Genomic DNA, 12,794 nt, shown 5'->3' on the forward strand with positions numbered 1-12,794 from the left:
AATTTTTCCACTAACCACAATTTTCACAACAATCAAATACCTACCACCTTAAGAATAATGTGGATCAGTTACAGAGGCAGAAAAAGTGCTTTTGGATCGCGACCCAGAAATCACCCTGATTCTTAAACCAATTTATTGAACCTAGTTTTATTGCAGACAATGTATACCGATCAATATGTCCTCATGTCGCGTGTTAATCTTACTAGACACTAAATCCCAGGCAACCTGCCCCTAATAGCATTCGGTCTGAATCTGTGATTTACTACAATTGCTTTGTAAATCATAGCCGTTGATCTTTCTGTAACTGGGGGATTTAATTGCAACGTCAATTGGAGCTGTAAATCTTGATGTTTCTTACTAATAGCACAGTTTAAAAAGTAACAGTGGACTTACGCCTTGGCGTTTGCCGCACAAGAACATAGTAGGGTTGTCACACACTTTTACACAACTGCCCAAGACTTACAGTTGACTTACTTACTGTAAGACACGTAAGTAAGTAGTACCGACCTACTAACAATGGTAATGTATGCAGTTCGGGTGCCCGCCAATTGCCCAAGTCGAAACGGATACCATCGCTAACGCTTCGCTAACTTTTGGACTGCAATTGGCCACAGTTACGCGTAATAGAAAATTAATAACGAGAAGATCAGTCCAATTTAACGATAACTATAGATTCCTGTTTGCCTTAGATGACAAGATGACTATCGGCGCGATTCAGAAAGTGAATTAGAGATTAACTAGATACGATATAGTAAAGATATGTGACGTCCCACGGATAAAGGCACCTTATGGCGGTTGGCGCTTACGATTATTAACGTCGCTCCAATATTATTGCGGCGCTATGCGACGTAAGCGCCAGCCGCCATAAGGTACCTTTTGTCGTGGAACGTCACATAACTTTACTATTTCATGTCTAGTGAATCTCTAATTAATTTTCCGAATCGCGGCGCCAGCCGCCATAAGGTACCTTTTACCGTGGAACGTCACATATCTTTACTATTTCATATCTAGTGCATATCCCGAATCGAGCCGTATAATATTATGTCCCTTAATATGTACTCCCTTGAGGTTTTCGTAGCTGCCTATTACCTATAGGACACGTGCCGGACCTAAGCTTCTTAAAATGGAAATTCCTCCTTCTTAAGGAAATTACTCATCGATCGGAAGACCTTTAATGAAAAGGCAAAGGCGAAGTAGTCTCATTTTCTTCATAACTTTATTCGTTAAAGTTATTTAAGAGTTTTAAATATTCTTATTATAGAGTTTTATATAATAAGTTTAAAAAATTACGTTCAGTTCAGTTCTATTCGTTAAGTTCTGTGAAATCTAACAAACCGTTGATAACTGGTTGCCTTTTTTATATTGAAAGATACAAAATTACGCAGAATTACGTAACTTACCTAACGTTTTTCTAACCTTACCATTTTAAAGTCTGGCAACACGTACCCGATTCGTTTGACATACTTTATTTGAAGTAAACTTTGATTGGGTTAAGCAAATCTGCTATTAAATCCAGGATAAACGGCAAAGGCTTTTATATAATAATAAATATTATATTTTACATTAACGGATTGGCAAATTATATTTTGGCCACACAATAATATGATTATGTTTTACATAATATTTTACTCGTCCATCTTAAATGAGCAAACTCATTTTAAATTCCACATTTTATTTTAAAAATACTTCCAAAGAAAAATCAGTCCCGATAAAACATCGCTGGCGACGGCGAAAAACCGGGACCGTAATGGAGGAGTTAATCAACTTGCGTAACTTGGGGCCCCAGAATATATACATACACAACCGGTCTGTATGTCCGTTGTTTTATATGTTGGAAATTTTCTACCAGTAAAATAGGAATTAAAAAAATACAAATAAAAACAAAAGATGACAATAAACTAAAGATCACCTATTTATATATTGTAACTTAAAATAATCGTAATATCTACCAACTTATTACAATTTTAACTGAGTTAAATCTAAGTAGACATCATGCCTTACAATTATCTTGATGGACCCGTATTTTTAACAAACATTCAACCACTTTCCTTTTTTAGGCTTCTTCTTCAGTGGGTCCCTCAATACTGAGGATACTGACATCATATCCTTCTGTCAAAGACCGTGTTCCTCCATAGAGTTCTGTTCCCCGCCAAGCGCATGGCCTTGTGCAGTTTTAATTGCATTTTTTTACCACTGCTGGGCCAAGGCCTCCCCTCCTTCTTGACATTTGGTCCTATCCGATGCACACTCCCGCCACTGTTTACAAAATGTGTCAAGGTCGTCTCGCCATCTCCGTTTTGGTCTTCCTCTGCCCCGAGATCCGTCCTTTTAATTGCACACTATTTACGCTACTCAATGTAGTTTAAAATAATGTTTATAGCTTCCTAATGAGACAAGAAAACCCGCACGGGATACCGAGTCTCACTTCCCAAGGGGAAGGTGTTAGCCGCACCCTTTTTAAGGACTTATTTTACGAGACTTTTTCCTGATTTCATTCCCGTCTCGGCTGTGGTGTCGGGCTTGTTAAATTATGGATCATTCGGTGGCCGAGTGTAATGATATTATTTAGGAGACAAACGAACAGATGAATTGCCTGATGGTAATAATCGTCGCCCCTGGATACCCGCAGCACTTGAGGGGTTATTGCAATTGCGTTGTTGGCCTTTAGAGCGTTTTCACATTGTCCGATCCGATATCGAATGTGCCCGATTCGGATTTTGAAATAGACATCTATTAGATATCTTTTAGACATCACCAAGCAAGATACGATAACGATATGTTTAAATCTAACGGCTAACCTCTCAAATTTGACATTTGAGCGATTCTGGAGATACTCTTGAACGATTTCCACAGGATATGACTTAGAGATCCAAATTACATCTTATAGATATCTTACTCTATCTAACGTAAAAGTGACATTGGTTGGTGGTTGGTCGGTAAATCAAGGTAATTGAATAAAATTCGCGTTAGACCCGTCTATAATGTGAGTTAATATGTGTTTATGGAAAGCGCCTTTCCGATATCGGATGTCGGAAGGCGCCTATGACAAAAACAGCAGCTGTAGGAGAGTGCCATTATTAAACCCATAAATAAGTACAGAGGAACACATATATCATACATTTTACTTCGTGGACAATGTGAAAACGATCTTAGGCTACCCTGTCCATTGCAGCGGGTACCAGGAACTGCATAAACGGCGAGCCGCTAGTTATTCCGTGATAAAATATTCACAGAAGATAAATTTCTTCTAAAAAATTATTTACCTTTGCTAGCCGTAGTTTATTTATTTAAACTTTATTGCACAAAATTTATCTACTAATAGTTTGCGGTGTTTTAACGCATCTTCATATGTAGATAAACGTAATTTACGAATGTCTTTCACTTTCTCGTCGTATTCTTGACTTCAGCATTTCCCAGCAAGCAGATAAAACAATGATCCCGTCAGAGGTGGCAAAGCAGCCCCAATCCGTTCTTGGCGCGTTTTGCATAAAACAAGTAAAAAAATAATGGCGGTAAGCTGGGAGTCGGATTGTCGGTATTTCTGTACTTGACTTGGGCTAGATTCAGATTTAACAACATTTTACGATTTTGAATTGGTTTTTATATGACCTTGACGATCGTCTTGGTGATTGTCGATCTCACACACGACTTTCGCATGCACCAGTCAATGGGAGCGATTATCAAGGCCCATTTTGCTCGCAGGTATTTCTATTTAGGAATTCACGGGCCTACAAATCCCGGTCTTTTGATAGGCTTGCGTGGGGATATAGATCCAACACGTAGAGGCCCCTTGGAGAGCTTTAATGTCATGTAGAACGCCTGCTGGAACCCGTTCACAGGCGCAATAATAAACACCCATGAACCGGTCGCAGCAGGCATTGGGACTATTGTAGAAAAAGTGAATAGTATACCGGTCTATGGATTGAAGTTGGGATGGACAATGAGACTGGGCTATTGTAGAGAAGTCCGGACACCTGCCATAACAATGCTAAAACACGTTATCGAGGCAGGTGGTGACTTGCCGCTGACTAGATGGGCCCCTGAAACTGCCGTCGCGAAGACGACCAGGAGCAACATCGGTGTGAGCGGCTCAGGGGTGTCGAGAGGTGTGCGCCGCTTTCTACCCAGTGGCTGTTACCAGCCACTGTGCCAACTCGCGTCTTATACATCTTTCACTTCCACCCCTGGAGCATAAAGCTCTAACGACTCCTCTCTGGACGGCCAATTAAGGCAAGCCAGAGCTGAGAGTCCTGCGGGTCCCCTTGGGGTCCACTCCGACCGATGAAGACACGCCGGAGACGGAGACCCTGACCGACTCTCGGGAGCACTCGGGTCCGTGGGGTCGTTACTCCCCAACAGCTCGCCAAAAGCTGCCCTAGTGGTTCTGTGAGCTGTAGTTTTTGCGAGGATAGTCTCAAGCTGAATTATGTGTGGTTCCGCCATTTTGTAAAATTTATAAATTCTCAATCGACAAATAAATTACATTTAATCATCGAAGCTGCTCAAAAAATTTATGAGAATCATTTGAGAATTGCGACCTGTCGATGAGACATCCGGACATACGAAAACATTTTTGGCCAAGCTGAAATATAGATTTTCGCGAACGCTCGGTCAGTAAATAAAAATTATATTAATTTAGCAACACAGAAAACGATTAACGTGACAACTTTGAAACTACCTCAAGTATTTTCACGTAACAGATTTTACTCCGACAGCGAGAGTTTCTCGCGCGGCTCGATTTGAGATTGTGTATTCAATTTCCTTACGAGAGGCGAGGCAAACGTATTTGTATTGGGTGTCGAGAGGTTAGAAGCTGGCATGGGGTGTAGCTTCATGGAACTGCTTAGCCCCCCCCCCCCACATCTGGCGTCTTTCGAGCGTCGGCGTCTACAATTCTATGGCCGACGTCGACGCAACGTCGACGCAGCGTCGACGCATCTGCGCAGCGACGTCATTTTCCATAGCGCTGGACAGACGCCGACGCTCGAAAGACGCCACATGTGGGGGGGGCCTTAGAGATTTTTTAAGGATATATAGAATAGTATACTAACTGCCCAGTTTCTTTGTTCTCATTGTCATGAACCTACAATTACTTTTCCAACAATTTTTGGATACCAATGCAATATTACGATGCCATGGAGCTGAGTTGATGATGGATACGGGAGATGGCCATGGGAACTATGTGACACAATAATGCAACGCAACCGAATTGTGCTTGGGGTTGTTAGAATAATCTTGATGAGTATTGGTTGCCTGTGGAAAGAAAAGTACAGTCAACGACAAAAGCTTGTATCAAACATGAAACTTTTGGCAAAAAAACTTATTTTTAACTCTGTTTGAAATAATACCACAACCATTCTTTGTCTATAGCCTCTTCTGCATGGATATATCTGTGCCGGTATCCGCCCTGTTAATGACGTAACAGCTCTTCTGGGAAACAGTCACACAAATGCATTCGGACGAGCAGCATTAAGTTTCGGCTGAATATACACTAAGTAGCGGCAGCAACCAAGGCTCTGTACCGGTTTTATCTTCATACAAAAAATAGCGGTATTATTGCGTTGGTTTTCGTTCTTTGGTTTATTTTTTAATTTTTGATAGATCAATCTAATAATACGATGTCGTTAACAAAATACATGATTCAGTACTACGGAAAGAATATAAAATAATTAAAAATATTGGGCTATTTTGGGCCTAAAAATACCCATTCCGACAGCAACCTGGCAGCAACATAAATATTGTGATGCGTCGCGTCGGTCGGTTGGAGGTAAAAAAATAAGATAAGAAAGAGAAAGAAGATGCAACCGGGATAAATGTTAAATTGAGAGAGAGGAAATAATTTTCACCGCTCGTAGAGAATGTTCAAAATGTCGCAACACGATCGACTGCGGCGTTAGAGCCGTCTGCAGAACCCATTTACATTAGGGAGTGTACACACACTACAAATATTACATGAACACCAAAAAAAGATTTTATATAGCCAAATTACAGAAGCTCTGAAAGATCCCGAAGAATATCTAAGGGAAGAAAGCCACCAACCAACCAACAGCTACCAACAAAGTAAACCAAAGGCAACAAGGCAAAGTAACAAGGAATCACCAAAAAAGTGACCAACTAAGTGACCGTATTCGCGCTTCAGATGCCTAGACCACTTGGACACCCGGATTTTTTTTTAATAAATTGTATATTTCCTAATAATATCTAAGGGATATATAACTATATAAGTGACCCAGAGGTAGGTTAGAACTTACAGATTAATGTCATGTTAATTTCCGTTCGCTTTTACCTCATTTGCCCGTTTTGCTCGTAGGTATTTACAAATCAATAATAGATTTTGTGAAAATAAATCTTGAATGCCGCCGCCGGTCGCTGTCAAACAAACAAAAAGAATAATGCCTACAACAGGACAAAAAGAAATTGTGAACGTTCCAAAACCATTCACTTAGTTAACACTTGTGTAACTCCGAGAAATAAGGAAAATGTAACTGATCCTGACATTGTGTACGCAGCTTTACATAACCGTCGATCGCCGTTCCAAATTTGAAATTTAAACTAAGAACGATTTAACGGTTTTTGGCCCATTATTACGGCCAGTTGCATTTCGTATAATTTAAAAAGAAAAACACCATGATTGCCCTGTCAATTGAAAATAAACTCTAAGTCTATAAACTTAGAGTATATTTCTCGTAGTTGGGTAATCTCAAAAGAGATATAGCGACATGTAATCTTGTCGTGTGTTCAAAGGAAAATATATCTTATTTCTTTAGGGATAGGGTGGTAGTTTTGAGTGCTCTGCTGGCAATCGGCCATACAACTGAATTTGGTGGCAGACTTTTGACAGCGGAATGGAAAGCAAGGCAGCGGTGCATCAATAAAATGTTGCTCATTTTGTATGCATTTGAGGTTAACATTTTTGAATTTTCGTAGAAAAATCATCGTTCATTTTTGCTGAAAAACGGTGTCGTCGAATCTCGATCACGGAAATATTTGAACACTATAATATTATGTGATTTAAAACGATATAACATTTGTATTATCTACAGTTAATAGTTTTTCATCATCATCATCAGCATCTCAGCCATAAGACGTCCACTGCTGAACATAGGCCTCCCCCTTGGACCTCCACTCGTACCGGTTGGAAGCGATCCGCGTCCAGCGTCTTCCGGCGGCCTTAACAAGGTCGTCCGTCCATCTTGTGGGTGGAGGTCCTACGCTGCGTTTGCTAGTCCGTGGTCTCCAGTCGAGCACTTTTCGAATAGTTTTTCACTTTCACTTTATAGCAATGATTTTGCAATACAATATATTTAAATTAGGCTTAAAATTAACTTAATTATGTGTGTACTTTATCAGCATACCTACACTCTTTTATTTATAAAGTCTTACTTTAGATATTAGCATGAAAAGTGAAAACCGTACCTAATACAATCCACGAACAATTACGAAAAGTAGTTAAGCATTTTTAAATCATTTATTTACTTACATACAATATATATATACAGTGGTACAACTAAACGAAATTAATAACTAGCTTAAATCTAAAATAGGCCCCTGAGGCATTGTACCAAGGATGCTGGCGGCATTTCCCCGCTGTATCGCAATACTGACACGTTGTGCGAGGTAGCCGCCAGCTCTTCGGTCACCAGTTACGTCAACCAGACGCTTCGTGATTTCTGCGAACAACTTATGCGCGCTGGGACCCCATGGACCTAGAGTTTCAACTCCAAATGGTACAAACTGGTATTCTCTACCGAGGCTCTTATATTTGTTACGTTTTAGAATTTCGGCGCTTTCCGCTTAAGCATTTAATTTAGATCAAATACCTAGTTTTTTAACAGTTGAACTAAGTATTAGTACCTAATTCATTAACACAGACTGATGCTAAGTAATTTGTTCTAAATTGAAAATACTCGTAAAAACTATTGAAAACAGAATTCCACGATTGAAAACTTTTATCGGTAAATAAAAGTGAATAAAGTGGATACAACAATGAAATTACTGGAGTGTGAATCAACGTTTTGCGGGTTTTTGATTAGTTTTATACAGTTGTGTTCACTGGAGTAGTGAGCGATTCGGGGTAAAATTAAGCGAGGCAATAAAAAAATATCGAGGGGTATACGGGTGAGGGTGACATTGAAATGTCAGCTAGAGCTACATTATCAAACACTATATTATACCACCCACAAGATGGACGGACGACCTTGTTAAAGCCGCCGGAAGACGCTGGATGCGTGTCGCTTCCTACCGATACGAATGGAGGTCCAAGGGGGAGGCCTATGTTCAGCAGTGGACGTCTTATGGCTGAGATGATAATGATGATGATATTATACCACCTTTGAATCCATCAAATCGTTTGAGGAAAACCGCCTCGCGACACTAGAAAAAACTTAAGCCCTTCTACGTGTATGTGTACAGTACAACACAGCCGGTCAGCATTACCGCCGTGAATGTGAAAGGGTTTTCAAGAACAAGCCTCGCCTGGTCATATAAGAGCTCATAAGAGGTAATAACCCTTGATTGCTGAGGTCGCCGTCATCGAAATCGATGTGAAGGACTATTATACCGGGTGTGGCCTGTTTTTGCTCATATTACAGGCCACACCCGGTATACCGCTCAGCATCTGTCAATTTCTTTCATTAAATTAGTGACGTTTATCGCCGCATTCATGCCGCATTTATGACGCTCAATTTTATTCATCTGACATTTTATTTAGGCTCGAGTTCAGGTTTTTCTCTCATTCTCACATCTCAATTCAACACATACTGCCGTATGCGAACTTCAAGATATTCATTCACAAGAGACGACACGTACTACGAGTTGATCCATTTTAGATACGTTATAGTTTAGATATCGACTAGTTCTCTTTTGCAGCGCAATTCGGGCAACCAATGTCACTTTTACGTTAGATAGAGTAAGATATCTATTAGATGTGAATTGGATCTCTAAGTCATAAATCCTGATGTGGAAATCGTTCAAGAGTATCTCCAGAATCGTGCAAATGTAAAATTTTACAGGTTAGGTCTTAAACATATCGTTATCGTATCTTGGTGATGTCACAGAATAAATAATAGTACTAGCTACAGAAGACTGTCACCATCAACACAGATATGGCCGCTAGGTGGCGACAGCGCCACGCGCGGCTTATGGCAAACCCCAAAATTGGGATCGAAGTATCGAACGGATGGACTTTTAGCTACCTGTAGCAAAGCGACGAAATCGCGGAGTGAGCCACGCCTGGTGATGTCTAAAAGATATCTAATAGATATCTATTTCAAAATCCGAATCGGGCCCATAGTTCAGTCAGCAGCAGATATATCTGAGCGGGCAAGGTATCCAAGAAAACATATACACTTCAATCGTCACAAAAATAAGGACATCTAAGATGTCATTTTCACGTAGGCTTTCAGTTCGTCACAAATACCTTAACTTCTGAGTTTTTCTTTAACACATACACCCTTATTTAATCACAATGACAATAACGGTTAAAAAGTCAGTGGTAACTAAGCAATCAAATTCAAGCTGCTGTCATAAATACCTACACGCACTGCCAATCACGTACGTCAGCAGCCAGGGTGCCACCAGTTGCTAAGCAGTTGTTATTTCAATGGTAACTAAGCATCAACATTTTATCTGTTTAACTTTAAAATAAATACTGTAGCACTACGAATTGATACCTCCTTTCTTAAAGAAGTATTTTATCGTTAAGTGTCAAACTTATACAATAAATAAGTAGGTTCTACTAGAATGATCGGTTTTTTTATTTTAACTGTCATATGCGGCTGTTCTTCCAAACCGTTGATCATATTATATACCATGTTAATATATTTATTTAGCCCACTTATTGTAGTAAAATATACTATACAGGGTGGCCCATTTAGATTGGCCAGTATGGGAAAATCTGATACTATAAGATATACACCGATCTCTTCTTAGGAATCATGTCATCGATTTTAGTAACACGAAAAACTGCATTCATACATTAAAAAAAATGTGTACTCAGCTCGGGAATCGAACCCCGAACGTTTTGAAAAATAAAACTAAGACTATTTCTATTTAGATATCGATTGTGTTAAGCAATAAATGTTAGTATGAAACATCTAATAGTCTGAAATTAATAAAATGCATTGTTTTCATATCCTTTAATTTAATTTAGGCAGTTTTCGAAGAGACCAGCATTTTTAGGGTTCCGTACCCAAAGGGTAAAACGGGACCCTATTACTAAGACTCTGCTGTCCGTCCGTCTGTCCATCCATCCGTCCGTCCGTCCGTCTGTGACCAGGCTGTATCTCAGGAACCGTGATAGCTAGACAGTTGAAATTTTCACGAATGATGTATTTCTGTTGCCGCTATTATAAGTAACAAGAAATACTAAAAACAGAATAAAATAAAGATTTAAGTGGGGCTCCCATACAACAAACGTAATTTTTGAGTAGTAAATATCAAATGGCATTCCGCACAGGAGTAATCTAAGTAACGCCCACTGCGGGTTCAAACCTACAACGTCCTGATAGAAAGTCGTACATACGCTACATGTGACATTATCTTCAAAAATTATATAAACTAATGCGAAATTAACATAAAACCAGAAGACACAAATTAATAATAGAAATGAAACCCAAAAAAAAAAATAGCTGTAATCTCTAGGTGCGTACGACTGAGATTTGAACCCGCGGTCTCTGCTTTGAAAAGCAAACGCCTGTTACTGAGACCACGACGTGCCTTGACAATTGGCTCTAAATTCGGCTTCAGTTAGCTTTTGCTATGTGTCATTCGTCTTGACTATTCGTCGAAATAGTTTGCAGTAAGTTGACCGAGAGGCTCCTGTCAAATGGTTGAAGGGCAAAACGTGAGATAGATGTATGTGATGACAAGACTGTACTGCTTTCGATGATTGTCAGAACGCTTTACCTGAAATTAGCATGGCTATCATTTATTCAATATTCGACCATACTTGTATGCTTTAAAGTCTATTTTTCCATATTGTTCAGATATATTTGACACGTTGACCGCTTAGATACCATTGGTTTTTTGACAGCTAAGGTATCAATGACTTGTTGTAAGTGTAGAAATTAATGAATAGCGACTGTTAACATATTTGTGACACGTTGAGCGCTCACAAGTAAATACTACCATGACAGTCAACAACTTTTTGACAGTTTAAACGTTTACCTCTCTTTGAGCACCTGGAGTGTATAGCGACTTCTGCTGCTGACTGTTCAATCAAAAATAAAATTGCGTAAGCAATATTCATATTTTTATCTTTTGGGCAAAAATTGTTACGCGAATTTTATTTTTTGACGACATCTGACAGATCAGATCCATATCAACTAATTCATTTCTAATTCATACTTACAGGTTAAATCAGTGTACGCCTGTTAGTCCATTAAATATTAAAGACGTCCTGATATTATTGTGTAATTAAGTTAGTTTGTATAGTAGTCTTAGTATAGTTGTAGTTTTCGCTCTAATATTTGTTTCATGATGTGCATACATGCTTTGGATGGCATTCCCAACCAAAAACCTGCTCTGAAAAGAATTATTCCATGTAATAAATGTTATCTGTTTTGTGTGTCTAATAAATAAAATAGAATAAAAAAAATATTGTTACAAAAATCATATGTAGTACCTATCCCATTCAGCCATTAACGTTACACAAATATACAGTCCATATTTATTGTGAACAGTGTACAAAATAATATTTAGTTTGCTCTTCAAAACTTGAATAAACAAAGTTACCCATGCGTGTCGGATCTGCCCACATTTTCATAGAGACTGTAATGAATAAAGTTTTTCGTAATAAATACGCAACCTTATTTTATGAAGTTATTTATAGGCCCGGGAGTCTGTTATCATACGTACATAATTATTCGGGAATAAATTTCTTTTACTGGAACATTATCTTCAATGTCAAATTATTTAATAAACCAGCAAAGACAGTTTTTGTACAACTTTATTTTGTCAATATTAAACGGGTATTGATATTAGAATACGAAAGAGTAAAATGAAAGCAGTTTGAAAAAACCGGGCAAGTGCGAGTCGGACTCGCGCACGAAGGGTTCCGTACCATAATGAAAAAAAAAACGGTCACCCATCCAAGTACTGACCCCGCCCGACTTTGCTTAACTTCGGTCAAAAATCACGTTGTATGGGAATATAATAAAGATTGAAGTGGGGCTCCCATACAACAAACGTGATTTTTGACCAAAGTTAAGCAACGTCGGGAGTGGTCAGTACTCGGCTCCCCTAAGCAGAAAACAAGTATCTCGGAAATTTTCATAATCGGGTTTTTTGGATTTTCGGAATCTACAATTTCAGGCGCATCTTTCACCAAAAAAATAATTGTAAAATAATACGTAGTTTTTAAAATATTCATGTTTTTAAAATTCAAGCATCTTTTTTAGACCCTGTATTCTACGCTAAATTCAAGTATATGTCTCATTTCTACGCTAAATTCAAGTAACTAAACAGAGATACTTGTAATTCATATAGATGACCGAGATACTTGAGTTAAGCGTAGATATTCGTTACTGCAAATCAGTTTATTACAATGGTAAAACAAGTATCTCCCAATAGAATCTGCAATTTAGGTTAGAAATTAGTTACATAGTTATACAGAAGGTACCTTGTTTAAACATATACATAGAAAACAAATTTGCTTAGCAATATTCGTGTCAAAGGCTAACACGTGAAGAGTCTGTGAGATTTAAGTATAAAGAAAAAGTGTTGTTAAAACAATTAAAATTATCTGTATTGTCTACACTTCTACAGTAATGAAAACAGAACACTAAGTAGAATGC

The sequence above is a fragment of the Cydia fagiglandana genome, chromosome 12, assembly GCF_963556715.1.
Source record: "Cydia fagiglandana chromosome 12, ilCydFagi1.1, whole genome shotgun sequence".
Classification (NCBI taxonomy): domain Eukaryota; kingdom Metazoa; phylum Arthropoda; class Insecta; order Lepidoptera; family Tortricidae; genus Cydia; species Cydia fagiglandana.